Below are 25,943 nucleotides of genomic sequence, written 5' to 3' on the forward strand. Positions count from 1 at the left end.
CCTTCACCACACGGACTGCAGCGGCTCAAGAAGGCGGGTCACCACCACCTTCTCAAGGGCAACTAGGGATGGGCAATAAATGCCGGCCTTGCCAGCGATGCCCACATCCCATAAACAAATAAAAAAATAAGCTGGGTCTATGTCTCAGCCGCCCTGGTGTGAAAGCAGGCGTGTTGGCCCCTCACCATACGGGCGCTGATCTGAACAACTGCTGTGCACATTAGACCGGCGGATCTAAGAGAGAGAGTGAGGGGCAGGTGAGAGGCCTCGGCTTGGGTTCATTGCTCTGATTCTATCCTATTGCGGTTGTACAGACATCCCACGGGTTGATGTGTCAGTCAGTCACTGACAGTGACGGTGAAATGTAGTGAGTGCTCCTGTTCCCCATCAAAAGAAATTCTCGTTCCTTTCAACATTATTTTAAGTTTTTAATTTGGATTAGGATGTACAAGATAAGAACAATTTGGGTTGGAGAACCACTTAACACTTATAAAGAAAGAAAGACTTGCATTTATATAACGCCTTTCACGACCTCAGGATGTCCCAAAGGCTTTACAGCCAACGAAGGACTTTGGACTGGACTCACTGTTGTAATGTAGAAACGTGGCAGCCAATTTGTGCACAGCAAGCTCCCACAAACAGCGATGAGATAATGACCAGTTAATCTGTTTCAGTGATATTTATTGAGGGATAAGTATTGGCCAGGACACCGGGGAGAACTCTCCTGCTCTACAATATAGTGTTATGGGATCTTTTACATCCACCCGAGAGAGTAGGCTGGATCTCGGTTTAACGTCTCATCCGAAAGACGGATGACTCACTATGAAATGAAACGGCCCTTGGGAATCTGTGTAAAAATGCATGAGACAGCTTCAGGCTCTCACTTCGCACCTGGTTGGTATTTGCCCAGCTGTAGCATCGCTTCCTGTGCTCACAATCTCTGTAAAACCAACCCTGACCCTAATGCTGTAAGCACAGGGTTAATCAGACTGGCCCGAAGCCGACTGACGCTGTACTGCTGCTGAGCTCTCTTCATAGTGTGGCAATGTTAACCTTTCACCTTTGCTTGTTAAGTTAATTTAGATGCGGTGACCACTGAACTAAGGCTGATCTCGAAGCAGTGGTCAGTTTAATCACTTCAGTAAACCTAAAGACATCCCAGTGCAGACTGATCCAGATATTTCACAGAACTTTAATCAGTTGATAACAAGTGTGTGAAAAACAAAGGAAACCCTCTGGGGATACATCCTCCTTTTTAATTGGGGTTTCTGTAGAAGCAGAAGATTGGCTGGTATGGAATGGCACCGAATCAAAGACACACTTACAATCAAAGGTTTCACCTGGTAGAATAGCAGAAACTAGCGATAAGATAACAGAGTAAGGAGTCTCATTAACACAACAGAAAAATAACTCTAAGTAAACAAAACTAAAATTATCGATAAGGGGACAAGCTGATTAAAATTCACCTTATATAGGGCCGTAATTTAACTTTTGTACAATCTTAATGCAGAAACATGTGGGTAGTCACATCGAGCGGGGTAAGAAAAAGATATAAAAGGTGTGTGTTTGTACAGATACCACAAGGTCTGATCAACCTGTACACTGAGCTCGAAGCTGTGACACGTTTCAGTCCCCGACTAAAGCAGCCAGCCTCAGTTGTAAATGCTGTCTTTTTTAAGTGTATGTTTAAGGACTATTGCCTGTGCTGTAAGCTTAATAAATCTCTGGCCCCTGATTTTCAATGTTTAAGAACCCTGTTGATTTGAGGAATGAATTATAAATGAGATCCTCTCCTCCATCAATGTACTGAGCGTCTTTCTGTCATTTGCTGCTGGTGATCAGATTCGCACCTTTAAACAATTCACATTGTTCTGAATGAACTCGTATAGATCTCTGGCTCTGCTTGTTCCAAAATCTGTTCTCGAGTACTTCTCCAAAATGTTGTAAAGTTGCCCTATGAGAAAAGCAGCAGAATGTTTGATGACATTACACTCAAACCAGCTCGCCAAGGTTTTTCACTTAATTTCTCGCCTCCTCTCCTGAAGGTACCGCCGCTTGCTGGGGTACAATCCCACGGGTGTTAGCCGTAGCCTCCCTCCCCCGGACCAGTGTGTTAATCTGTGCTTGGACAGTAAGTAGTGGCAGGCTATTCAGCCGCTTGGGGCTTCACATATGCACCTGATTCTACCTTTACCATGTCTGTCTGTCCACACAAGCGCACACACACACACCCACACCGCACCCCACACTCACACCCACACCAACCCACACCCACACCGACGCCCACACACACTCTCACACCCACACTCACACCCACAGCCACACTCACACCCACACCCACACTCACACCCACATGAACACACCCATGAACACGAACACACATGCACCCACGAACACGCACACACACGAACACACACACACCCATGAACATGCACGCACACACACACACACACCACACCCCACACACACACCCACACACACACTGACACCCACACCCACTCTCAAACCCACACTCACACCCACAGCCACACTCACACTCACACCCACACTCACTCACACCCACACGAACACACCCATGAACACGAACACACACGCACCCACGAACACGCACGCACACATGAACACATACACACCCCAAGAACACGAACACACACGCACGCACACACACCCACATGCATACACGAACCCACGCACACCCACACACCCACGAACACACACCCACCCACGAACACACACCCACCCACGAACACGCACACAACTACATACAAGCAAGATATACTAATCAAGACCAGGAGCTGGGCTGATTTTGGCCCATTCCCCCACACCCGATAAGAATGATGATGTGAATTATAGCAACTCACCAAGGCCCTGCTTTAACTCTGCTAACAAAGCACGAAGCAGGAATGGAACCTGGGATTCTCCTCTAAACCCCAGTCTCACGTTGGGAGGTTAATTTTGAACTGAGCCATTACAGCAGCTCGCCTTCACACAAGTGCTGAAGGTCTCGGTAAACTGGTGGTGTAGGTATTCCTCATCTTTCCCCGAGTGATGCCACTGGATGGCTTTATTGATGGGCTCTCTACTCCTGCTCTTTCATGTTCTCGACAGTTAGAACCGCCACAAAAGCATTGACAACTACACATTGACCTAATGTTTGAGCAGCTGTGGCTCCTGTTCCTGATCACTATCCAATGGCGTCGAGCAGAAAATACCAGAAACCGCTGCTGTCTCTGAGCTCACACCATACACTATCCATCTTCTAGTTTGGTTGGTACTTACCCACTGTGACATCTTTCCTTTGCAAAAACTGATGCATTTCATATATGCTTCTCATCAAGGCCCTGTCCCCAAAAGTAAAGTACACCACGTCCCTCTGTGCCTGAGCAGCTGCCATTATCTGAAGGAGAGCTGTGGAAAGAAAGCATGATTTCAGAGTCATAATAATTACAGCACAGAAGGAGGCCGTGAGGCACCTCAGGTCTGCACTGGTGCACGTTCTGCAACTGCAGCCTTCTACTCTAATCCTGCCCTTCCTCTATACCTTTACCGTCTTCCTTTTCAAATACTGAATCCAATTCCCATTTAAATGATGTGTGGGGCTCTGCCACAGCAGCCACGCGTGGTAAAATGTTCCAGGTTCAAATAACCCTCTGCACGATCAAAAATTCTTCTGATCCTGGTGCTGACGCCCTCTTATTCCCTGTATCTGTGCCAGTGTGAGCAATCTTTGTCTGTGTAACTTGGGCCATTTTATGTTAAAGGCGCTATACAAATGGTTGTTTCTAGAATTGTTCCCATGGATGCAAGCACCTGGCTCTTTGTCTCTGGTGGATTTTTATTTTCCATTCAGGGCACTGCAGAAGATTTGCAGCTTCTCTGGTCATTATCACAGTGCTGTTTGTGGGAGCTTGCTGTGCACAAATTGGCTGCTGCGTTTCCCACATTACAACAGTGACTGCACTCCAAAAAGTTCTTCATTGGCTGTGATGCGCTTTGGGATGTCTGGTGGTCGTGAAAGGCGCTATAGAAATGCAAGTCTCTCTTCTCTTCCTGGGCGCTAATGCCACCCACTTCCTTCAGGTGGCAGTGCTGAGACCAGCACCTTCCACTGAATCGATAGCTCCACCAGCAGCAGCGTGCTGGTACTACAACTGCAGTATTTACCCAACTTGCAAAACTCACGGGGAGAAATTCGGTAGCTTAGCGCCTGGTGGGGCGCTAACGGGGCACTGAGGCAGTAGCACCGCGGTGAGGTGAATCCAGCAGCGCATGCCAAATTCGACCTCCCACCCCCGTAGCACCGCCGCTACGATTAGCGCCGGGGACTTCAGCAGCAGGCAAATCGTAACGTCAGTGAGTGTGCAAAGGTCACTGGGCGCCCAATCTGCCAAATTAAGCATCATCCCCTGCCTTAGCGACTCGCCCAACAGCGGTAATGGGAGGGGGCGTGAAGCAGGCATATGTCGGCCCCAGGGGCGCTATTTAAAGGGATCAGTCGCAGCTGTCAGGTTAGTGCTGTTTCAGTTTGCGATTGTACAAGAGTTTAATTCAGTCATTTAAAAGTTCTTTAGTATCAGTAGTGTTGTGGCTACTAAAAATTAGTTACATTTATTCTGACAAAATTTCAAAGTGCTACACATCGTTACATTAATGGGGGCTGTACTGGCAGTCAACCTCGCCCTCCAGGGTCTACAGCAGAGGGAGCGGAGGAAGCGAGAAAGATTGCAAGATGTGGCCTGAGGGAGGAGGAGGGCCATCAGGGCTCTCAACAGGAGGCCTTACCCTCCGAGGGTATTCCGAGAGCACTTCTCCTTCCTCCAATTAAGCGAGGAGCAGTGCATTAGAAGGCTCTGCTTCAGCAAGGATGTGGCCACCTCCTGCAACCAGACCTCGAGCCTCAGATCAGGTCGACCATGGCTCTCTCTGTGGCAGTCAAGGTCATCATCGCCCTCAATTTCTTCGCCAGCGGTTCCTTCCAGTCTGCAACAGGTGCCAGTTCGCAGACCATCGCTGCATCCGGGAGGTCACAGAGGTACTCTACAGTAGGAGAAGGGACTACATTTCCTTCCCCATCACCAGAGAGAAGCAGGACAAACGTGCATGTGGCTTTGCCAGGATAGCGGGCTTCCCCATGGTGCAGGGCACCAATGACTGCACCCACATGGCTTTGCCTGAGGCCTCTGTAACCGCAAAGACTACCACTCACTTAATGTGCTGTTGGTGTGTGACCACAGACAGCAAATCCTCAATGTGAATGCCCGCTATCCTGGCAGCACCCACGATGCCTTCATCCTGCGCCAGACTGGTGTGCCAGCACTCTTCCAGCCACCACATCAAGCTCGCGGCTGGCTGGTTACATTCCAGGGCTATCCGGTCTCCACCTGGCTCATGGCTCCCCTCCACAACCCCAACACTCCTGCTCAGCACTCATATACTGAGAGCCATGCTGCCACCAGGAACATCATCGAACAGACCATTGGAGTGCTCAAGCAACGGTTCCAGTGCCTTGACCGCTCGGGAGGAGCCCTTCAGTACTCGGCTGAGCTGGTGTCCCATTTCGTTGTGGTCTGCTGCATGCTCCACAACATGGCCATCATGAGGGCCCAGCTGTTGCCACCACGGACTGCGAAACAACCTCAGGAAGAGGAAGAGAGAGAGGAGGAGGAGGAGGATGAGGACGAGGAGGAAGAGAAAGAGAAGGAGGAGGAGCAGGAGCGAGGGAGGAGGCAGCCACTCAATCTGCCTTCTGGAAGGGCGGTCCGTGACTGCCTCATCAGACTGCAGTTCCAATAAATTAAACCCCAGATCCCCGCTGCTCACCACATCCCCATCATTCCATCCCTGTCGCAGGTCACATCACAGCACAACGCTGAAATGAGCGACATCACAAAATCATCCAAAGCCAATTAATAATAATCAGTGAACACATATTTACAACAACAATATTAACTCTTCACCCTCGTGCGATCCCTTAGTGCCTCTTGTTGCTGTGCCTTTGTCTACCCTAGTGCTCCTACCAAATGTTGGCCCAGTGGCTGCAGCACGGTGGGTGGAAGGCTGCTGAGTGTACGTGCGGGAGACATCAGATGGCCTTGCGGATCGCACTCGACCAGCTCTGGGCCTGGAAGGCCCGGCTGTAGACTGCACCACCTCAGCATTGGCGGCAGCAGTCTGGGCTGGCTGGATGACAGGCAGCGACAAGGGCAATGGCGGAGTGCCAGTGGTGGGCGCAGGAATGCTGTCATCCTGAGAGAGGACAGTAACTTCCTGCTCCACTGACACACTGCCACTCCCCCGAAGCAGCACCTCAGCATCACTGCCAATCTGCTGGAGCACAGATTGCTGGCCTGCTGCGACACTGTGACACTGAGTGCGGTTTTCAACAGAGTGCTGAGAGTTGGGTGAGTCAGGGAGTCTTAACTGGTTGCTGAAATCAAACTTTTGTTTGTTTCACATTTGCTGTGTACTGTTTACTGTTTAAAATCTAAATTTCCCAGCTTTAAGCAGGGTTAAAAATGGATAAACAAGTCCTACAACTCAGAGCAGCTGAAGGCAGTTAACAAGGGAAACTGGAGTAATCTGGTTAACCTGGTTCTCCTATAGCTGGGCTCAGCAAGTCTTTGTTTCAGGGATTATAAAAACAGGCTTTGAAGTGCGATTTTGCACTGAGTGCGGTTTTCAACAGAGTGCTGAGAGTTGGGTAAGTCAGGGAGTCTTAACTGTTTGCTGAAATCAAACTTTTGTTTGTTTCACATTTACTGTGTACTGTTTACTGTTTAAAATCTAAAATTCCCAGATTTAAGCAGGGTTAAAAAGGGATAAACAAGTCCTACAACTCCGAGCAGCTGAAGGCAGTTAACACGGGAAACTGGAGTAATCTGGTTAACCTGGTTCTCCTGTAGCTGGGCTCAGCAAGTCTTTGTTTCAGGGCCTATTAAAACAGGCTTTGAAGTGCGATTTTGCACTGAGTGTGGTTTTCAACAGAGTGCTGAGAGTTGGGTGAGTCAAGGTGAGGCAAGGCCTCAGAGCTTCGGCGGGTGCTTCAGCGGTAGAGTGGGCCTACAAAGGGCTCCAGAGACCAGGTAAGGCTTACTTTACTGGTGGTATTGAATTAATTTAATTTAAATTGATTAAAGGGGTAGGTCATGCCAGGAGATCCCAGCCCCGTGATATGCACCTCTTGCTCTATGTGGGAATTCAGAGATGCTGCCAGTGTCCCTGACCAACACGCGTGCCAGAAATGCATCCAGCTGCAGCTACTAACGGGCCGTCTTGGGGCGCTGGAGCTGTGGGTGGATGGGCTGTGGAGCATTCACGGTACTGAGAGAGTCGCGAATTACTCGTACAGTGAGTTGGTCACACCGCAGGGTAGGGCTGCACAGGCAGAAGGGAAATGGGTGACCACCAGGCGGAACAGTAGAAGCAGGCAGGTAGTGCAGGGGACCCCTGTGGCCATCCCCCTTTCAACCAGGTATACCGCTTTGGATACTGTTGGGGGGGATGACTTATCAGGGGAAGGCAGCAGCAGCCAACTTCCTGGCACTGGGTGTGCTCCTGATGCCCAGGAAGGGAGGAAAAAGAGTGGGAGAGCAATAGTGGTAGGGGAATCTATAGTAAGGGGAACAGATAGGCATTTCTGTGGCTGTAGACGTGAATCCAGGAAGGTTTGTTGCCTCCCTGGTGCCAGGGTCAAGGATGTCACTGAGCGGCTGCAGGGCATTCTGGAGGGGGAGGGCGAACAGCCAGAGGTCGTGGTCCACATTGGTACCAACGACATAGTTAAAAAGAGGGATGAGGTCCTGCAGCAAGAATTTAAGGAGCTAGGTAGAAGATTAAAGAGCAGGACATCAAAGGTTTTAATCTCTGGATTACTCCCGGTGCCACGTGCTAGTGAGTATAGGAATAGAAAGATAGAACAGATGAATGCGTGGCTAAAGGGATGGTGCAGGAGGGAGGGCTTTAGTTTCCTGGATCACTGGGTCTGCTTCTGGGAAAGGTGGGACTTGTACAAGTCGGACGGTTTACACCTGAACCAGAGGGGGACCAATATCCTTGCGGGGAGGTTTGCTAGCACTGTTGGGGGGGGGTTTAAACTAACTTGGCAGGGGGATGGGATACAGAGTGGAGCTATAGTAGGGGGTGATTTACAGCCAAATACGGAGGAAAAAACAGGTCAGCTGGGAAGGCAGAACAAATATGTGAAGGCAAAAGTGAATATGGCAAGGCTGGAAGGCACTTATTTTAATGCAAGGAGTCTTGCAAATAAGGTGGATGAACTGAAGTTGTTGTTGAACACATGGGAGTACGATATTGTTGCTATCACGGAGACATGGTTGAGGGAGATAGAAATGGCCTCTTTCTGCACTGTGGGGTTTCTGTGATTCTGTGACTGGCAGCTCAATATTCCGGGGTATAGAATCTTCAGGCGAGACAGAGGGGGTGTAAAAGGGAAGGGGGTGTTGCAATATTAATTAAGGAGTCAATTACTGCTGTAAGGAGGGATGATATATTAGCGGGTTCCTCTAATGAGGCCATATGGGTAGAACATAAAAACAAAAAGGGGGCAAGCACTTTGCTGGGAGTGTACTATATGGCCCCCAACAGTCAGGGGGAGAGAGAGGAACAGGTATGTAGGCAAATCTCAGAGCAGTGCGAAAATAATAGGGTAATAATAGTGGGGGATTTCAACTTCCCCAATATTAATTGGGATAGTCAGAGTGTGAAAGGCTTAGAGGGTGCAGAATTCTTAAAGTGCATCCAGGAGAGCTTTTTGAGCCGACATGTAGAAAGTTCTACAAGACAGGGGGCGGTACTGGACCTAATTCTAGGGAATGTAGCCGGGCAAGTGGTGGAAGTGTCAGTAGGAGAGCATTTTGGCGACAGTGACCATAATTCGGTGAGATTTAAGGTGGTCATGGAAAAAGACAAAGACGGCGTGGAAATAAGGGTTCTAAATTGGGGGAAGGCCGATTATAATATGATAAGGCAGGATCTGGCCAAAGTGGACTGGGAGCAGCTACTTATAGGAAAATCCACATCAAAGCAGTGGGAGACTTTCAGAAGGGAAATAGAGAGAGTACAACGCCAACATGTTCCTGTAAAGGTCAAGGGTGGGACCAACAAGCAAAGGGAACCTTGGATGACAAGGGATATACAAAAATGCATTAGGAAAAAAAGGGGGGGCTTTTGGCAGTTACAAAAGACTTAAGACGGAGGAAGCCCTAGAGGAGTATAAAAAGTGCAGGGGCATATTTAAAAAAGAAATTAGGAGAGCGAGGAGGGGCCATGAAATAACACTGGCGAGCAAAATAAAGGAAAACCCTAAGATGTGTTATAAGTATATTAAGGGCAGGAGGATAACCAGGGAAAGGGTAGGGCCCATTAGGGACCAAAGTGGCAATCTGTGTGTAGAGCCAGATGATGTAGGCGGGGTTTTAAATGAATTTTTTGCATCTGTGTTCACTATGGAGAAAGACGATGTAGACCTAGAAATCAGGCAAGGGGACTGTGATATACTTGAACATATTAGCATCGAGAGGGAGGAGGTACTAGCGGTTTTAGCAGGCCAAAAAGTGGATAAATCCCCAGGCCCGGACGAGATGTATCCCAGGCTGCTGAGTGAGGCAAAGGAGGAGAATGCAGGGGCTCTGACACAAATTTTCAGAACCTCTCTGGCCACAGGGGATGTACCAGAGGACTGGAGAACAGCTAACGTAGTACCATTATTCAAGAAGGGTAGCAGGGATAAACCAGAGAATTACAGGCCAGTGAGCCTAACATCTGTGGTAGGGAAATTATTGGAAAAAATTCTGAGGGACAAAATTAGTCTCCACTTGGAGAGGCAAGGATTAATCGGGGATAGTCAGCATGGCTTTGTCAAGGGTAAATCATGCCTGACCAATCTGATTGAATTTTTCGAGGGGGTGACTAGGTGTGTGGATGAGGGAAATGCTGTGGATGTGGTATACATGGACTTCAGTAAGGCTTTTGACAAAGTCCCGCATAGGAGACTGGTCAAGAAGGTAAGAGCCCATGGGATCCAGGGTGCCTTGGCACGTTGGATCCTAAAGTGGCTGAGTGGCAGGAGGCAGAGGGTGATGGTCGAAGGTTGCTTTTGTGACTGGAAGCCTGTGTCCAGTGGGGTACCTCAGGGATCGGTGCTGGGTCCCTTGCTGTTTGTGATCTACATAAATGATTTGGATGAGAATGTAAAAGGTATGATCAGTAAGTTCACAGATGACACGAAAATTGGTGGGGTGGTAAATTGCGAGGAGGAAAGCCTCAGGCTACAGGACGATATAAACGGGTTGGTCAGATGGGTGGAAAACTGGCAAATGGAATTTAACCCTGAAAAGTGCGAGGTGATGCATTTTGGACAGACAAATAAGGCAAGGGAATACACAATCAGTGGTAGGACCCTAGGAAGTACAGAGGGTCAGAGGGACCTTGGTGTACATGTACATAGATCCCTGAAGGCAGCGGAACAGGTCGATAAGGTGGTTAAAAAGGCATATGGGATACTTGCCTTCATTAGCCGAGGCATAGAATATAAGAGCAAGGAGGTTATGATGGAGCTGTACAAAACGCTGGTAAGGCCACAGCTGGAGTACTGTGTGCAGTTCTGGTCGCCTCACTATAGGAAGGATGTGATTGCTTTGCAGAGGGTGCAGAGAAGATTCACCAGGAAGTTACCTGAGATGGAGCGCCTCAGCTATGAAGAAAGAGTAAACAGGCTGGGGTTGTTTTCCTTGGAGCAAAGAAGGCTGAGGGGGGACCTGATTGACGTGTACAAAATGATGAGGGGCATAGATAGGGTAGATAAAGAGGAACTTTTCCCCTTAGTAGGGGGGTCAATAACAAGGGGGCCTAGATTCAAGGTAAGGGGCAGGAGGTTTAGAGGGGATTTGAGGAGGAACTTTTTCACCCAGAGGGTGGTTGGAGTCTGGAACTCACTGCCTGAAAGGGTGGTAGAGGCAGGAACCCTCACAACATTCAAGAAGCATTTGGATGAGCACTTGAAATGCCATTGCATACAAGGCTATGGACCAAATGCTGGAAAATGGGATTAGATTGGACAGGGCTTGATGAACAGCGCAGACACGATGGGCCGAAGGGCCTCTTTCTGTGCTGTAAAACTCTATGGCCTAGAAATTCACTTTGGGCCCGCCAGCTGGCGTGCGCCCAAAAGTTAGCGCTGAGAGCGGAGCCAGTTGCGACCGTCAGATATTCAGTTTTTGCGCCCCAAGTCGGAACCGGGTGCTATTCCAGGGTGTGCCCGCCCCCGCTTGGGGTGCTGAAACTGAATTTCAGCGCTCTAGGCGCCGCTGCGCCACCCGCTGCGGAGCGGCAGGCTGCGGTACTGCAGGCCTCCTCCTTCTCTTAAGGGGGAGGTGCCTGCAACGGGGAGGTCGCCACTGGATGGTGCCGGCAAATTAGCCCGGCACCACGGAGAAGTGCCGGGTTCGCGGAAAGCAGCCGGCAATGCCACGGGGGGGTGGTGGTGGAGGAGGCCGGGGAAAGAGGTGCGGGCAGGAGGCCGCAGAAAAAGCGGCCGGTCGCACCTCCACCTTAAAGCGCCCCATTAAGGCTACAGTACAGCCCCGTTTTCTGATCGCTGTTTGCGGCCGCTGCGGAAGAGGTGGCCGCAACTCAATATGGGGTTCGGGCCGGTGGCGGGGCGGTAGCGGGGCACTGCGCACACCGATGACGTCATCGGTGCCGGCGCAGCGCTAACAGCTACCGCCGCCATTACCGCAGCGCTGAATATCAGTGCAAACTCCTCTATTGGCGCAGAAACCCTCTTTGGGCGGTAACTGGCTGCAAAGCTGGCAGCGCCTTACTGAATTTCTAGGCCTATGACTCTAAACTCTATGACCGTGAAAACTCCGGTGGACGGTGGTCGACCCAGCCACGATGGCAGCAGCCAGAGCTTATGTGGCATCAAGCTGAGACTGCGTGAAAGCAGTCTGAGAATCGATGGCACCAAGCATAGTCTGCATTACAGCACTAAGACGTTGCATGGCTTCAGTCTTTGCTGCAATGGAAGCTGCGACATTGCCCATCACACGCGGCAACAGGTCTGGGTCTCCACTGTTTCTCAGGGAGTTCACCGTCCTTTCCAGACTGGAAATGACAGGCTCCATGGTGTGCACAGAGCTCTGTGCAATGTTGGAGGCGGACTCCTCCACGCTCCTTACCATTGCCGAGAGGCTCTCGGGCACCCTTGCCATTGCACCTATCACCTCCGTGTGCATGCCCATCACCCTTCTTCTAAAGAGCTCCCCATCAACGTCCTCAACTGAGTCCTGTGCAGCAGAACTCGCCCTCCGGGGAGCTGATGCTCGCGCTACCCTTTCCCCCTGGCCTTGCTGCAGCCCACTTGTCCCCGGTGCATGACCCTGTGCAGATCCCGCTACTATACTAGCCTCTAAAGAACGCGTAGTGCCAGTATCTGAGCTGGTGTCTGTGGGTGAGACATGCAGTGACACAGTGTGTTCTTCGTCCTCCTCTTCTTCCGCCTCACTCTCTGTGGTACCGTCAGGGACAGGATGCTCAGCTGCTTGCTCATTATCTGAAAGCATAAAGGCACAAGAGTCGGGTTAACATAGAAACATAGAAGACAGGAGCAGGAATAGGCCATTCATCCCTCGAGCCTGCTCCGCCCTCAATGCAATCATGGCTGATCATCCAAATTCAGTACCCTGTTCCTGCCTTCTCTCCATATCCCTTGATCCCTTTAGCCTTAAGAAATATATCTAACTCCTTCTTGAATATATTTAATGAAATGGCATCTACTGCCTTCTGTGGTAGAGAATTCCACAGGTTCACCACTCTCTGGGTGAAGAAATTCCTCCTCATCTCAGTCCTAAATGGCTTACCCCTTATCCTTCGACTGTGACCCCTGGCTCTGGACTCCCCGGCCATCGGGAACATCCTTCCTGCATCCAGTCTATCTAGTCCTGTTAGTATTTTATAAGTTTCAATGAGATCCCCTCTCATTCTTCTAAACTCCAGCGAGTATAAGCCCAATCGACCGAATCTCTCCTCATACGTCATTCCTGCCATCCCAGGTATCAGCCTGGTAAATCTTTGCTGAACTCCCTCCATGGCAAGAACATCCTTCCTCAGATAAGGTGATCAAAACTGCACACAGTACTCAAGGTGCGGTCTCACCAAGGCCCTGTACAACAGCAGCAAGACATCCTTGTTCCTGTACTCAAACCCTCTCGCTACAAAGGCCAACATACCATTTGCCTTCTTAACCGCCTGCTGCACCTGCATGCTTACCTTCAGCGACTGGTGCACAAGGACACCCAGGTCTCGTTGCACTTTCCCTTCTCCCAATCTATTGCCATTCAAATAATAATCTGCCTTCCTGTTTTTGACACCAAAGTGGATAAGCTCGAATTTATCCACATTATATTGCATCTGCCATGTGTCTGCCCAATCACCCAACCTGTCCAAATCATACTGGAGTTTCTCGGCATCCTCCGTACAGCACACACTCCCACCCAGCTTTGTGTCGTCTGCAAACTTGGAGATATTACATCCAATTCCCTCGCCTAGATTATTAGTATATTGTGAATAGCTGGGGTCCCACATCCGATCCCTGCGGTGCCCCACTAGTCACTGCCTGCCACTTGGAAAAAGACCCGATTATTCCAACTCTTTGCTTTCTGTCTGCCAACCAGTTCTCTATCCAAGTCAATACCTTGCCCCCAATCCTATGTGCCTTAACTTTACACGCTAATCTCTTATGCGGGACCTTATCGAAAGCCTTCTGAAAGTGCAAATACACCACATCCACTGGTTCTCCCTTATCAATTTTACCAGTTACATCCTCAAAAAATTCCAGTAAATTAGTCAAGCACGGTTTACCTTTTGTAAATCCATGTTGACTTTGTCCGATCCTGTCACTGTTTTCCAAGTGCTCTGCTATTACATTGTTATAATGGACTCTAGCATTTTCCCCACTACCGATGTCAGGCTTACCAGTCTATAATTCCCCGTTTTCTCTCTACCACCTTTTTTGAATAGTGGGGTAACATTAGCTACCCTCCAATCCATGGGTACTGTTCCAGAGTCTATAGAATTTTGGAAGATGACCAGCAATGCATCTACTATTTCTAGGGTCACTTCCTTAAGTACCTAGGATGTAGATTATCAGGCCCTGGGGATTTATCGGCCTTCAATCCTGTCACTTTCCCTAACACCATTTCCCTACAAATATTGATTTCTTTCAGTTCCTCCCTCTCATTAGAACCTATGTTCCCCGACATCTCTGGGAGGTTATTTGTGTCCTCCTTTGTGAAGACAGAACCAAAGTATGTATTTAATTGTTCTGCCATTTCTTTGTTCCCCATTATAAATTCCCCTGATTCTGACTGCAAGGGACCTACGCTTGACTTCACCAATCTTTTTCTCTTCACATATCTATAAAAGCTTTTTCAGTCAGTTTTTATGTTCCCTGAAAGCTTACTCTCATACTCTATTTTCCCCCTCTTAATTAATCCCTTTTTTCCTCCTTTGCTGAATCCTAAACTGCTTCCAATCCTCAGGTTTACTGCTTTTTCTGGCCAATTTATATGTCCTCTCCTTGGATCTTATGCTATCCCTAATTTCCCTTGTTAGCCACGTTTGAGTCAGCTTTTTTTTTATGCCAAACTGGGATGAACAGATTCTGTAGTTCATTCATGCGATCTTTGAATGTTTGCCATTGCCTATCCACCGTCAACCCTTTGAGTGACATTCCCCAATCAATCGTACCCAACTCTTGCCTCATACCATCATAGTTTCCTTTATTTAAATTCAGGACCCTAGTCTCTGAGTCAACTACTTCACTCTCCATCTTAATTAAGAATTCTATCATATTATGATCGCTCCGACCCAAGGGGCCTCGCCCAACAATATTGCTAGTTAATCCTTTCTCATTACATAATACCCAATATAAGATGGCCTGATGTCCAGTTGGTTCCTCGACATATTGGTCCAGGAAACCATCCCGTATACACTCCAGGAATTCCTCCTCCACTGTATTGTTACTAATTTGGTTAGCCCAATCTATATGTAGATTAAAGTCACCCATGATAACTGCTGTGCCCTTATTGCACGCATCTCTAATTTCCCTTTTAATGCCATCCCCAACCACCACATTACTGTTTGGTGGTTTATATACCACTCCCACTAACGTTTTCTGCCCTATGGTATTTCTCAGTTCTACCCATACAGATTCCACATCTTCAGAGCCAATATCTTTCCTACAATTGTGTTAATCCCTTTTTAACCAGCAATGCTACCCCACCTCCTTTTCCTTTTTGCCTATCTTTCCTTAAGGTGAGGGGAGGGGGCAGGAAGGGAGAAAGACATGCATACAGCATGATTAGCTGGAAAGTGGGAAAGGCTTGTGTGGTGAGGGGGAAGTGGGATGTGAGGAGGAGGAGTAGGGATGAACATACCATTGTTGTCCCTAAGAGGGTCAACATCGCTGGTGGCCACAACGCCCACCACCTGGCACCCAGTAATCTGCAGCACTCTCCTCCAGCTCAGACAGTGGTCGGGTGTCAGGTTTTCCCCCGCCTGTGTGCTCCTGCTCCCTCCTGTTGTGAGTGACCTTGGCCTGCAAGAGAAAGGAAAGTGTGAGAGTGAGTGCGGAGCAAGGTGTTTGGGAGATGTGCCTGCCACAGTTGAATAGCTGCCATTGTTTGCAAGGTGTGAGATGTGGGTGTGAGTGTTGGTAGGTAGAGATTGTTGGTGGATGAGTGCTGGGGGAGTGGTGCTTTGGGCAGTGTATGAAGATTGTGGCTCAGATAGTGGTATGTAGCATTTGTTGAAGCGTTGACTCACCCTGACCACATGAGTGAGGTTGTTAAATTTCTTCCTGCTCTGTGTGTGGGTCCTGGGGACCACAGTGCTGCCCGAGACCTGCTGGGCTACCTCCCTCCACATGGTGTGGAAGACTTGCGGTGAGGGCCTCCTGCCACTTGCTGGGTACAGCACGGCCCTCTGTCTCTCCACAGCGAAGACCAACTCCTCCAATGCTTGGTTGCAGAATCTGCGGGCTCTCTCCCTGGGCCGTTGATCTGCCATGAAGACAGCTGCTTGAATCATCCGGCTCCTTGGGCTTGGCCTGCTCCTGCTTGCTGACACAGGTTCACAGGCAGCAATGCTGAGAATGAGGTTCTGCAGCATCAATGAACCTCCCCTCTAAGAACTGGAAAGAGCCTGTGGCAATGATGACCTTCGATTAGACTGCACCTGACATTGGTTAGTGTTTTGAGTGTAACGCCACTGAGCTAAGCCGTTAGCACTTGATTTAGCGCTGCCATCCATTCTCTGAGCGACTACACTGAATTTTGTGTGCAGCGAGATTCATTCGCGCCTGGCGCTAAATCTCAAACTTTTCCAACGTTAGCGCCCACTCCTGGGCTATAATGAATTTCTCGCCCACAGTGACCTCAGATGGTTGTACTCCACTTGAGGTGGTCTTTTACTAATGGCAGTTTAACAATCAACCAACCTTTAAGCTGTACATCCCCTTTGTACACTTCACAGCCCCAGTTGCCGGTGGCGATGGCGGAATGCTGATTGGCTGGTATCACACAGTGTGAGAATCCACAGAAAGCCTTCAGAGGAGACACAGCATTAAAGGCACCAGACTCAAAGCCGTTAAATCTGACCAACAAACAAAATGCAGTCAGAGACGCCTTTTATTTCCAGCCTTCGCCTCTCTTCTCCTGAAGGTGATGACACTGGCTTGGTCCAGTCTCGCCCCCACCCCACCGTCCTGCCCATCCCGTCCCACCCCCACCCCATCCCGTCCCACCCCATCCCGTCCCCCCACCGTCCCTCCACCAACCATCCCTCCCCCACCGTCCCCTCCCCCAGCATCACCTCCCCCACCGTCCCCTCTCCCACCGTCCCTCCCCCACCGTCCCCTCCCCCACCATCCCCTCCGCCAACATCCCCTCCCCCACCATCCCCTGCCCCCACCGTCCCCTCCCCCACCCACCATCCCCTCCCCCACCGTCCCCTCCCCCACCGTCCCTCCCCCACCGTCACCTCCCCCACCGTCACCTCCCCCACCATCACCTCCCCCACCGTCCCCTCCCCCAACGTCACCTCCCCCACCGTCCCCTCCCCCACCATCCCTCCCCCACTGTCCTCTCCCCCACCGTCCCTCTCCCACTGCCCCCTCCCCCACCATCCCCTCCGACCACCGTCCCTCCCCCACCGTCCCCTCCCCCAGCGTCCCCTCCACCTACCATCCCCTCTGCCCACCATCCCTCCCCCACCGTCCCTCCCCCACCATCCCTACCGTCCCTCCCCCACCGTCCCCTCCCCCACCATCCCCTCCGCCAACATCCCCTCCCCCACCATCCCCTGCCCCCACCGTCCCCTCCCCCACCCACCGTCCCCTCCCCCACCGTCCCCTCCCCCACCGTCCCTCCCCCACCGTCACCTCCCCCACCGTCACCTCCCCCACCATCACCTCCCCCACCGTCCCCTCCCCCAACGTCACCTCCCCCACCGTCCCCTCCCCCACCGTCCCTCCCCCACTGTCCTCTCCCCCACCGTCCCTCTCCCACTGCCCCCTCCCCCACCATCCCCTCCCCCACCATCCCTCCCCCACCGTCCCTCCCCCACCGTCCCCTCCCCCACCGTCCCCTCCACCCACCATCCCCTCTGCCCACCATCCCTCCCCCACCGTCCCTCGCCCACCATCCCTACCGTCCCTCCCCCACCGTCCCCTCCCCCACCATCCCCTCCCCCACCGTCCCCTCCCCAACGTCCCCCTCCCCAACATCCCCTCGCCCACCATCCCCTCCCCCACCATCCCCTCCCCCACCGTCCCATCCCCCACCATCCCCTCCCCCACCGTCCCCTCCCCCATCATCCCCTCCCCCACCGTCCCCTCCCCACCATCCCTCCCCCACCATCCCCCTCCGCCACCTTCCCCCTCCGCCACCGTCCCCTCCCCCACCGTCCCCTCCCCGACCGTCCCCTCCCCCACCATCACCTCCCCCACCGCAGCAGCCCCAACACTGGGCTGGCAAGGCCCAGCTAACTCCACACTGACCAGAGATCTAAGCAAGGATCGCTGTGGTTCAGTACCAGATGGGACAAGATCCTTTAGCAGTGAGTGGAACAGCAGCGACTGTGACAGCCCCAAGCCACACCAGCAGGTCGAGAGGAGAGGGGCAGAAACCCAAATCATTTCCACAATCTTATCTGTGACCAGTGACTAAAATCTATAATTCTACTTTTGCTGCTGATACCTTTAAGTATTTTAAATAATAAGTTATTCTCTCCCTTTTCCCAAATGGACGTCGTTGGCTACGAATGGGTAAACCTTCTCCCTGGCCTCTGCTGTGAAACTGGCTGTTGGGAGGCGAGAGCAGAAAGTTGAAGCAAAGTAGACCGCTTTGCTCACGCCAGTGGGGTGACTCTAGCCAAGCCCGGAGAGCAGCTCCAAGGGCCCACACCCTCCAGAAGGAGGTGACCACTAATGGTGACCACTAATGAGAAACCCCCTTGGCTCGTCCCAACTAAAATGTGTAAATTTAGATCATTTGTAAATTGGCATCAATGAAGCGATGTCCAGGGGTTCCCGCTAGTGGACACCAGGTGGCTGCAACCATGGTCACCTCGGTGTGTGACCGAGATCAGGACCGAGCAGGCAGGCTCAGGCAAGGGTCCACTTTTCACATCCAGCTCGACAATCAGACAGCTGGTTAGATGCAGACTGGAGTTCAGGCCGGCTGCAAGATACAGTTTGTAAGTCTGCAGGGGCCGCTGATTGCGGTTTTAGATCTTCAAAAAATTGTACCTGTTTCAATCAACCTCGGACTTCAATGAATCCTGAAACTTAAAAACGCACGTATGAAGTAATGTAGTGCGCAGTAATCCTTGCCTGGCTGTCACCCTGAAGCCCTGTGATTAAGATCAGGAGCTAACCTGTGGGCCGCTCTCACTATACGCTGGTACTGTGTGTGGGTTCCCAACAGGACCTGCTCGCCTTTAAGTTGGTTACTACACACTTTGCATCCGTTTCAAGCTGTGTGACCACGGATGTCAAAGGCGGCCAGTTTCCTTTGCTGGGTTGTGTTCTTCCTGTCTCAGGACTTACCTTTCTCAGCTCCCTCTCCAAAAACCGAGGTTGGTACTGGTCCATGGGGTTGCGAAAGTTAATAGCATCAATGGCCACTATCTCTGTACTGCGCCTCAGCCAGGAATCCCTGGAAAAATGGAAATGGGATGAATATTTCTGTTTGCAAAGACCCCGAATATTCACTCCCCCCTCCCCAAGGTATTAATGTGGCACGGTTGGTGATTTATTTAGATAGTGAAAATAAACTTAATTCCCAGAGCAACTGAAATATTGGCAATCCACCAGAACAAATGAAACTACGGACAGCAAATGCCCCTTCAGACACTTTCTTTTCACAGACCATGTACAATCTGCCCTTTCACAGACAGGTTGTCTCTGCCCACTCTCCTGAAGGTGGTGCCTCCCTCACTGGAGCAGTGACCAACATCAGCGGCATTTTCTAACAAGGTAAAACCCTGAAATTTCTCACTGATGCCGAGTGTATTGCCAGGATATTAGTCTAACGCAATTTTCTACCTTATTCAGTTCTGTCCTACAGGGGGTTTATATATAGAATAACGGATACCCGGGAGTGAGTTACAGGCTGGAATCTAATCAAGGGGTTCGGGGGTTTATATATAGAATAACGGATACCCGGGAGTGAGTTACAGGCTGGAATCTAATCAAGGGGTTTGGTGGTTTATATATAGAATAATGGATACCCGGTAGTGAGTTACAGGCTGGAATCTAATCGAGGGGTTCGGGGGTTTATATATAGAATAACAGATACCCGGGAGTGAGTTACAGGCTGGAATCTAATCAAGGGGTTCGGGGTTTATATATAGAATAACAGATACCCGGGAGTGAGTTACAGGCTGGAATCTAATCGAGGGGTTCGGGGGTTTATATATAGAATAACAGATACCCGGGAGTGAGTTACAGGCTGGAATCTAATCGAGGGGTTCGGGGGGGATTATATATAGAATAACAGATACCTGGGAGTGAGTTACAGGCTGGAATCTAATCGAGGGGTTCGGGGGTTTATATATAGAATAACAGATACCCGGGAGTGAGTTACAGGCTGGATTCTAATTGAGGGGTTCGGGGGTTTATATATACAATAATGGATACCCGGGAGTGAGTTACTGGAGACATCAGCTCGCGTTTCTCTGACTTTAGCCTCTAACCTTCTGTAACAGAACTTCCTCGGGGCAGTGTCTGAGGCCCAACCATCTTCAGCTGTTTCATCAATGACCTTCCCTCCATCATAAGGTCAGAAATGGGGATGTTTGCTGATGACTGCACAGTGTTCAGTTCCATTCGCAACTCCTCAGATAATGAACCAGTCCATGCCCCCATGTAGCACGATCTGGACAACATTCAGGCTTGGGCTGATAAGTGGCAGGTAACATTCGTGCCACACAAGTGCCAGGCAATGACCATCTCCAACAAGCGAGAGTCTAACCACCGCCCCTCGACATTCAATGGCATTACCATCGCCGAATCCCCCAGCATCAACATCCTGGGGGTCACCATTGACCAGAAACTTAACTGGACCAGACACATAAATATGTGGCAGCAAGAGCAGGTCAGAGGCTGGGTATTCTGCAGCGAATGTCTCACCTCCTGACTCCCCAAAGCCTTTCCACCATCTACAAGGCACAAGTAAGGAGTGTGATGGAATACTCTCCACTTGCAGCTCCAATAACACTCAAGAAGCTCGACACCATCCAGGTCAAAGCAGCCCGCTTGATTGACACTCCATCCACCACCTTAAACTTTCACTCCCTCCACCACAGGCGTACCGTGGCTGCAGTGTGTACCATCTCCAAGATGCACTGCAGCAACTCGCCAAGGCTTCTTCGGCAGCACCTCCCAAACCCGTGACCTCTGCCACCTAGAAGGACAAGGGCAGCAGGCGCATGGGAACACCACCATCTCCAAGTTCCCCTCCAAGTCACACATCATCCTGACCTGGAAGTATATCGGCCGTTCCTTCATCGTTGTTGGGTCAAAATCCTGGAACTCCCTCACTAACAGCACTGTGGGAGTACCATCACCACACGGACTGCAGCGGTTCAAGAAGGCGGCTCACCACCACCTTCTCAAGGGCAACTAGAGATGGGCAATAAATGCTGTCCTTGCCAGCGACGCCCACATCCCATGAACGAATTTAAAAAAATTCTACCCCTCTCGATATAAAGGCTAACATTCCATTTGCCTTTTGATTATTTTTTGTACCTGACTACATTTTAGTGATCTGTGTACACGGAGCCCTAAATCTCTTGGGCCCTCCGCTGTTCCCAGCTTTTCACCATTTAGAGAATACTCAGATCCATCCTTTCTTGGCCCAAAATGGATGACCTCACACTTACCTGGGTTGAAATCCATCTGCCAGGGTTTTGCCCACTCACTGAATCTCTCAATGGCTCTTTGTAATTTTATGCTCCTGTCTACACGACTTACTATACCACCAATCTGTGTCATCGGCAAACTTGGATGTACGGCTCTCTAATGTGTTAATAAATATAGTGAATAGTTGAGGCCCCAGCTCAGATCCTTGTGGGACACCACTAGTCACTTCCTTCCAACTCGAGTACACGCCCATTATCCCTGCTCCCTGTCTTCCACCGCAGAACCAATCTCCTCACTAGGTCAGTAATTTGCCTTCAATTCCATGAGCTTTAATTTAGGTCTTGTGTCTTCTGCAATTATCTTGCATTCTTCACATAATTCAAACCTGCCTGACCTTGTCTCTCAATCAGCACTTCTCCCCATGCAAATAGCTCAAGTTTGGAGAGTCTTTTGATAACTTGCCCCCAAAATAATTTTTTTTTTAAGTTCTATAAAGTGGGCGCTCAGAGACCCACTTCCTGCACTCTTCCCCACTCACTTTCTTTCTGTTCTACAACTCAAATCAAAGCCGGAGATACATAATCCCATTCCAAAAGAAGAGGGTATCCAGATCTGCACTTTGTGTTCAGCTGGAGTCCCAACACCTTCAGGGGCCCAGGCGGTCAGGCGGAATCGCCATGACGCAACACCTCATATCATCTCAGAAATGTCCTAGAGCACTTCACACTCAATGAAATACATTGAAGTCACTGTTATATGGGCAAACACAGCAGCTAATCCGTACAAAGCAAGATCACACAAACAGCAATCAGGTGAATAACCAGTTAATCCATTTTTGGGGGTGTTAGTTGAGGGAGGTGTGTTGGCCAGGATACTGGGAGAACTTCCCGCTGTTCTACAATGATGACACGGGATCTTTAACATCCACTTCAAAAGGCAGGTGGCACCTCGGGCAGCCTAGACTATGTGCCCTCGTCCTGCATCGAGGCCTGAGCCCACAGCCTTTGGAGTCCGAGACGAGAGTGCTTCCAAGTGAGCCGAGCTGGAACACGGGTGGTTTTTGTTCAAGGTCACCATCAACAGCGGGAGTACTAAAAGCGCTCAGATGGCCAATTCTGATAATCACTATTTCAGGCAAATTGTTGCTCTAAGCATCGACAGGACAGAGGGCTCCAGATCTCCACTTTGAGCAGCCATGGTTACGATAGCCCCCTACACCCAAGCACCATATTCTCTACCTGAATGGGATGTCACTCACCTTGGCGTCTCATCATTGTAAAATCTGGCCCATCTGTACGAGTCACTGTATCCATTATATTCACTGTAACGCTGAGCTCCTGGAAATCAGATGATTGGGATCAGTGGAATCTCTCAGCATTCGATCACTCTCATTGTCTGCTCTCTTCCTCCGCGCACTGGTTCTGTTTCTCCCCTCTTTGTGTTCCGAGTCTCAGATTGTCACCCGGCCTGCACCAGGGGATGAGACTGGAAATCTGCCCCTCCATGCTCGCTGATGGATGGGAGACTCCCGGGGATTAACTGGCCCATCCGTTTCCCCAGCCTTCCTTGTGAGTTAGAGCCACCTCCCCATCTCTCCTGAAGATGCTGCCCGTGGTGGGGACAGTTTTACAGGGGGGGCACTGGCCCTCCAATACCTCGTCCAATCGACCATTCTTTAGGTATGAGTACCATCAGTGAGTATCGGCACGCTATCTGAACTGAGCCCAATCCAGTTCGAAGCCACTGTCCAGACACCCGCACACTTCCAGCAGGGGTGGTGTGGTGGTTATGACACTGGACTAGTTAATCCAGAGTAGAGCCAGTTCAAATCCCACCAGGGCAGTTTCAGAATTTGAATTCAGTTAAAAAAATCTGGAAGTAAAAAGCTGGTCTCAGTAAAAGTGACCGTGACGCTGTCGGATTGTCGTACAAACCCAACTGGTTCACTAATGTCCTTTAGGGAAGGAAATCAGCTGTCCTTACCCGGTCTGGGCCTATATGTTACTCCAGTCCCACACCAACCTGGCTGACTCTTAACTGCCCTCCGAAGTGGCCCAGTGAGCCCCTCGGTTGTGCAGGGTGACTGGGGATGGACAGTAAATGGTGGACTTGCCAGCGACGCCCACATCCCAACAGGTTACGTGATTGGACAATAAGGTGACAGATGGAGTCTAATGTGGGGAAATGTGAGGTAATTCACTTTGGTAGGAAGAATAGAAAAATAATGGCCTAGAAATTCAGTGGGCTTTGCGCCCAGTTACCGCCCAAAGAGGGCTTCTGCGCCAGTCTGCAAACTTCGGGCGAGCTTCATTGACGCGCTAATTGCGGCGGTAGCCGTTAGCGCTGCGCCGCCACCGATGACGTCATCGGTGTGCGCAGCGCCCCGGTTCCGCCCCGACACCGGCCTGATCCCCATCTTCTGTAGCGGCCGCCTCTTCCGTGGCGGCCGCTAATAACTTTCGGAGACCGGGTCCGTACAGCAGCCTTAGTGGGGCGCTTTAAGGTGGAGGTGCGGCCGGACGCTTTTTCGGCGGCCGCCTGCCCACACCTCCTTCCCCGGCCTCCTCCACACCCCCCCCCCCGCGGCATTGCCGGCTGGCTTCCGGGAGCCCGGCACTTCTCCGTTGTGCCGGGCTCTTTTGCCGGCACTCCCGATCGGGGCTCCGGCTGCTGCAGGCACCTCCTCCTTAAGAGAGGGAGGAAGGCCTGCAGTACCGCAGCCTGCCGCTCCGCTGCGGGTGGCGCTGCAGCCAGTAGCACGCCGATATTCAGTTTCAGCGCCCCAAGCGGGGGCGGCCACACTCTTGAACAGCGGCCGTCCTCGACTTTGGGCGCTGAAACTGAATATCGGCTGGGCGCGAGTGGCTCCTCGCCCAGCGGTAAATTCTGGCCGCCAGCGAGCTGGCGGGGCTATAGCTAATTTCTAGGCCAATATTTTTTAAATTGTGAGAAACTATTAAATGTTGGTGTTCAGAGAGATTTAGGTGTCCTCGTACAGGAAACACATAAAGCTAGCACGCAGGTATAGCAAGCAATAAGGAAGGCAAATGGCATGTTGGCCTTTATTGCAAGGGGTTGGAGTATAAGAGTAAGGATGTCTTGCTACAATTGTACAGGGCCTTGGTGAGACCACACCCGGCGTACTGCGCATAGTTTTGGTCTCTTTATCTGAGGAAGGATATATTTGCCTTGGCGACGGTGCAGCGAAGATTCATTAGATTGATTCCTGGGATGTCCTATGAGGAGAGATTGTGTAGAATGGGCCGATACTCTCTGGAGCTTAGAAGAATGAGAGGTGATCTCATTGAAACATACACGATTCTGAGGGGGATTGACAGGGTAGATGCTGAGAGGTTGTTTCCCCTGGCTGGAGTGTCTAGAACTAGGGGCCATAGTCTCAGGATAAGGGGCCGGCCTTTTTAGACTGAGACGAGGAGGAATTTCTTCACATGGGAGTGTTGTGAATGTTTGGAATTCTCTGCCCCAGAGGGCAGTGGTTGTTGAGTCATTGAGAATATTCAAGGCTGAGACAAATAGATTTTTGGACTCTAGGGGAATCAAGGGCGATGGAGATCGGGCGGGAAAGTGGACTTGAGGTCGATGATCAGCCATGACCTTATTGAATGGCGGAGCAGGCTCGAGAGGCCGAGTGGCCGACTCCTGCTCTTATTTCTTATGTTCTTATGGGAATGAACATAAATAAACCCTGTAAATGGTACATTTTCTACAGCACCATTAATGCAGCAACCGTCACACGGCACTGGAGATGGTACAGGAAAACCATGGGCAAAACGGCAGGTTTGGAGGAGATTTTTTAAAGGCAGGGAGACAAGTAGCGAGGGGGAGGGAGGGAGAGTGCAGCTACGCATTGAGAAACTCCCAGCTTTTCTCTCACACGTTTGCTAGTGTTCCTTCAGGCAGCGAGCGTTTGCTTAGCGCAGTTTCAGAGTTTGGGAGCTGCGTCTGCCTGAACCATTATTTAAAAAAATCCATCTGAACCGGGCAGTAAATCCCAATAAATCCAAGCAGATCCCGAATTACACCCATGGAGAAAGAACTGGGAATGCTGAGAATGTTCCGAATGGGAGGTTCACCAGAAGCAGTGCAGACGATGGACCCTCATCCAAGCATCAACCCGGCTTTCCTCCCTTCCAAATGCTGACTGTCTATTCCATCAGACCCTGAGCTCTCCCGAATCCGAACTATTTAACCAGGAGGCTCGCTGCCGCTTGCAGCGCAAAGTAACTGAGTTAACAGAGCTGAAACCTCACAGGTAATAACCAGACATTCGTTTTCCAGCATCTTCTCGGTGAAGAGACGTGCCACGATCAGCTCCGTGTTAATGAGAAATCGGATTTCCTCCTGGACAAGTCCAGAGCCAAGAACTCCACCTCCCACCAACGCTGCAGCAAAATCCTCCTGGAATCAACAGGCACACTGGTCACACCGCACACTGCTCCAGCCCGCACTGGTCACACCGTGCACCACTCCAGCCCACACT

At 50.7% G+C, this 25,943-nt stretch overlaps 1 pseudogene; it reads right to left on the reverse strand.

Annotated features, from left to right (window-relative positions):
- Positions 1–407: 407 nt before the first annotated feature.
- LOC147083877 (poly(ADP-ribose) glycohydrolase-like) overlaps positions 408–25,943 on the reverse strand; it is a 32,698-nt pseudogene continuing 7,162 nt past the window's right edge.

This window comes from Somniosus microcephalus, unplaced genomic scaffold (genome assembly GCF_052327205.1).
Source record: "Somniosus microcephalus isolate GS21.2 unplaced genomic scaffold, FLI_Smic_1.0 scaffold33, whole genome shotgun sequence".
NCBI lineage: Eukaryota > Metazoa > Chordata > Chondrichthyes > Squaliformes > Somniosidae > Somniosus > Somniosus microcephalus.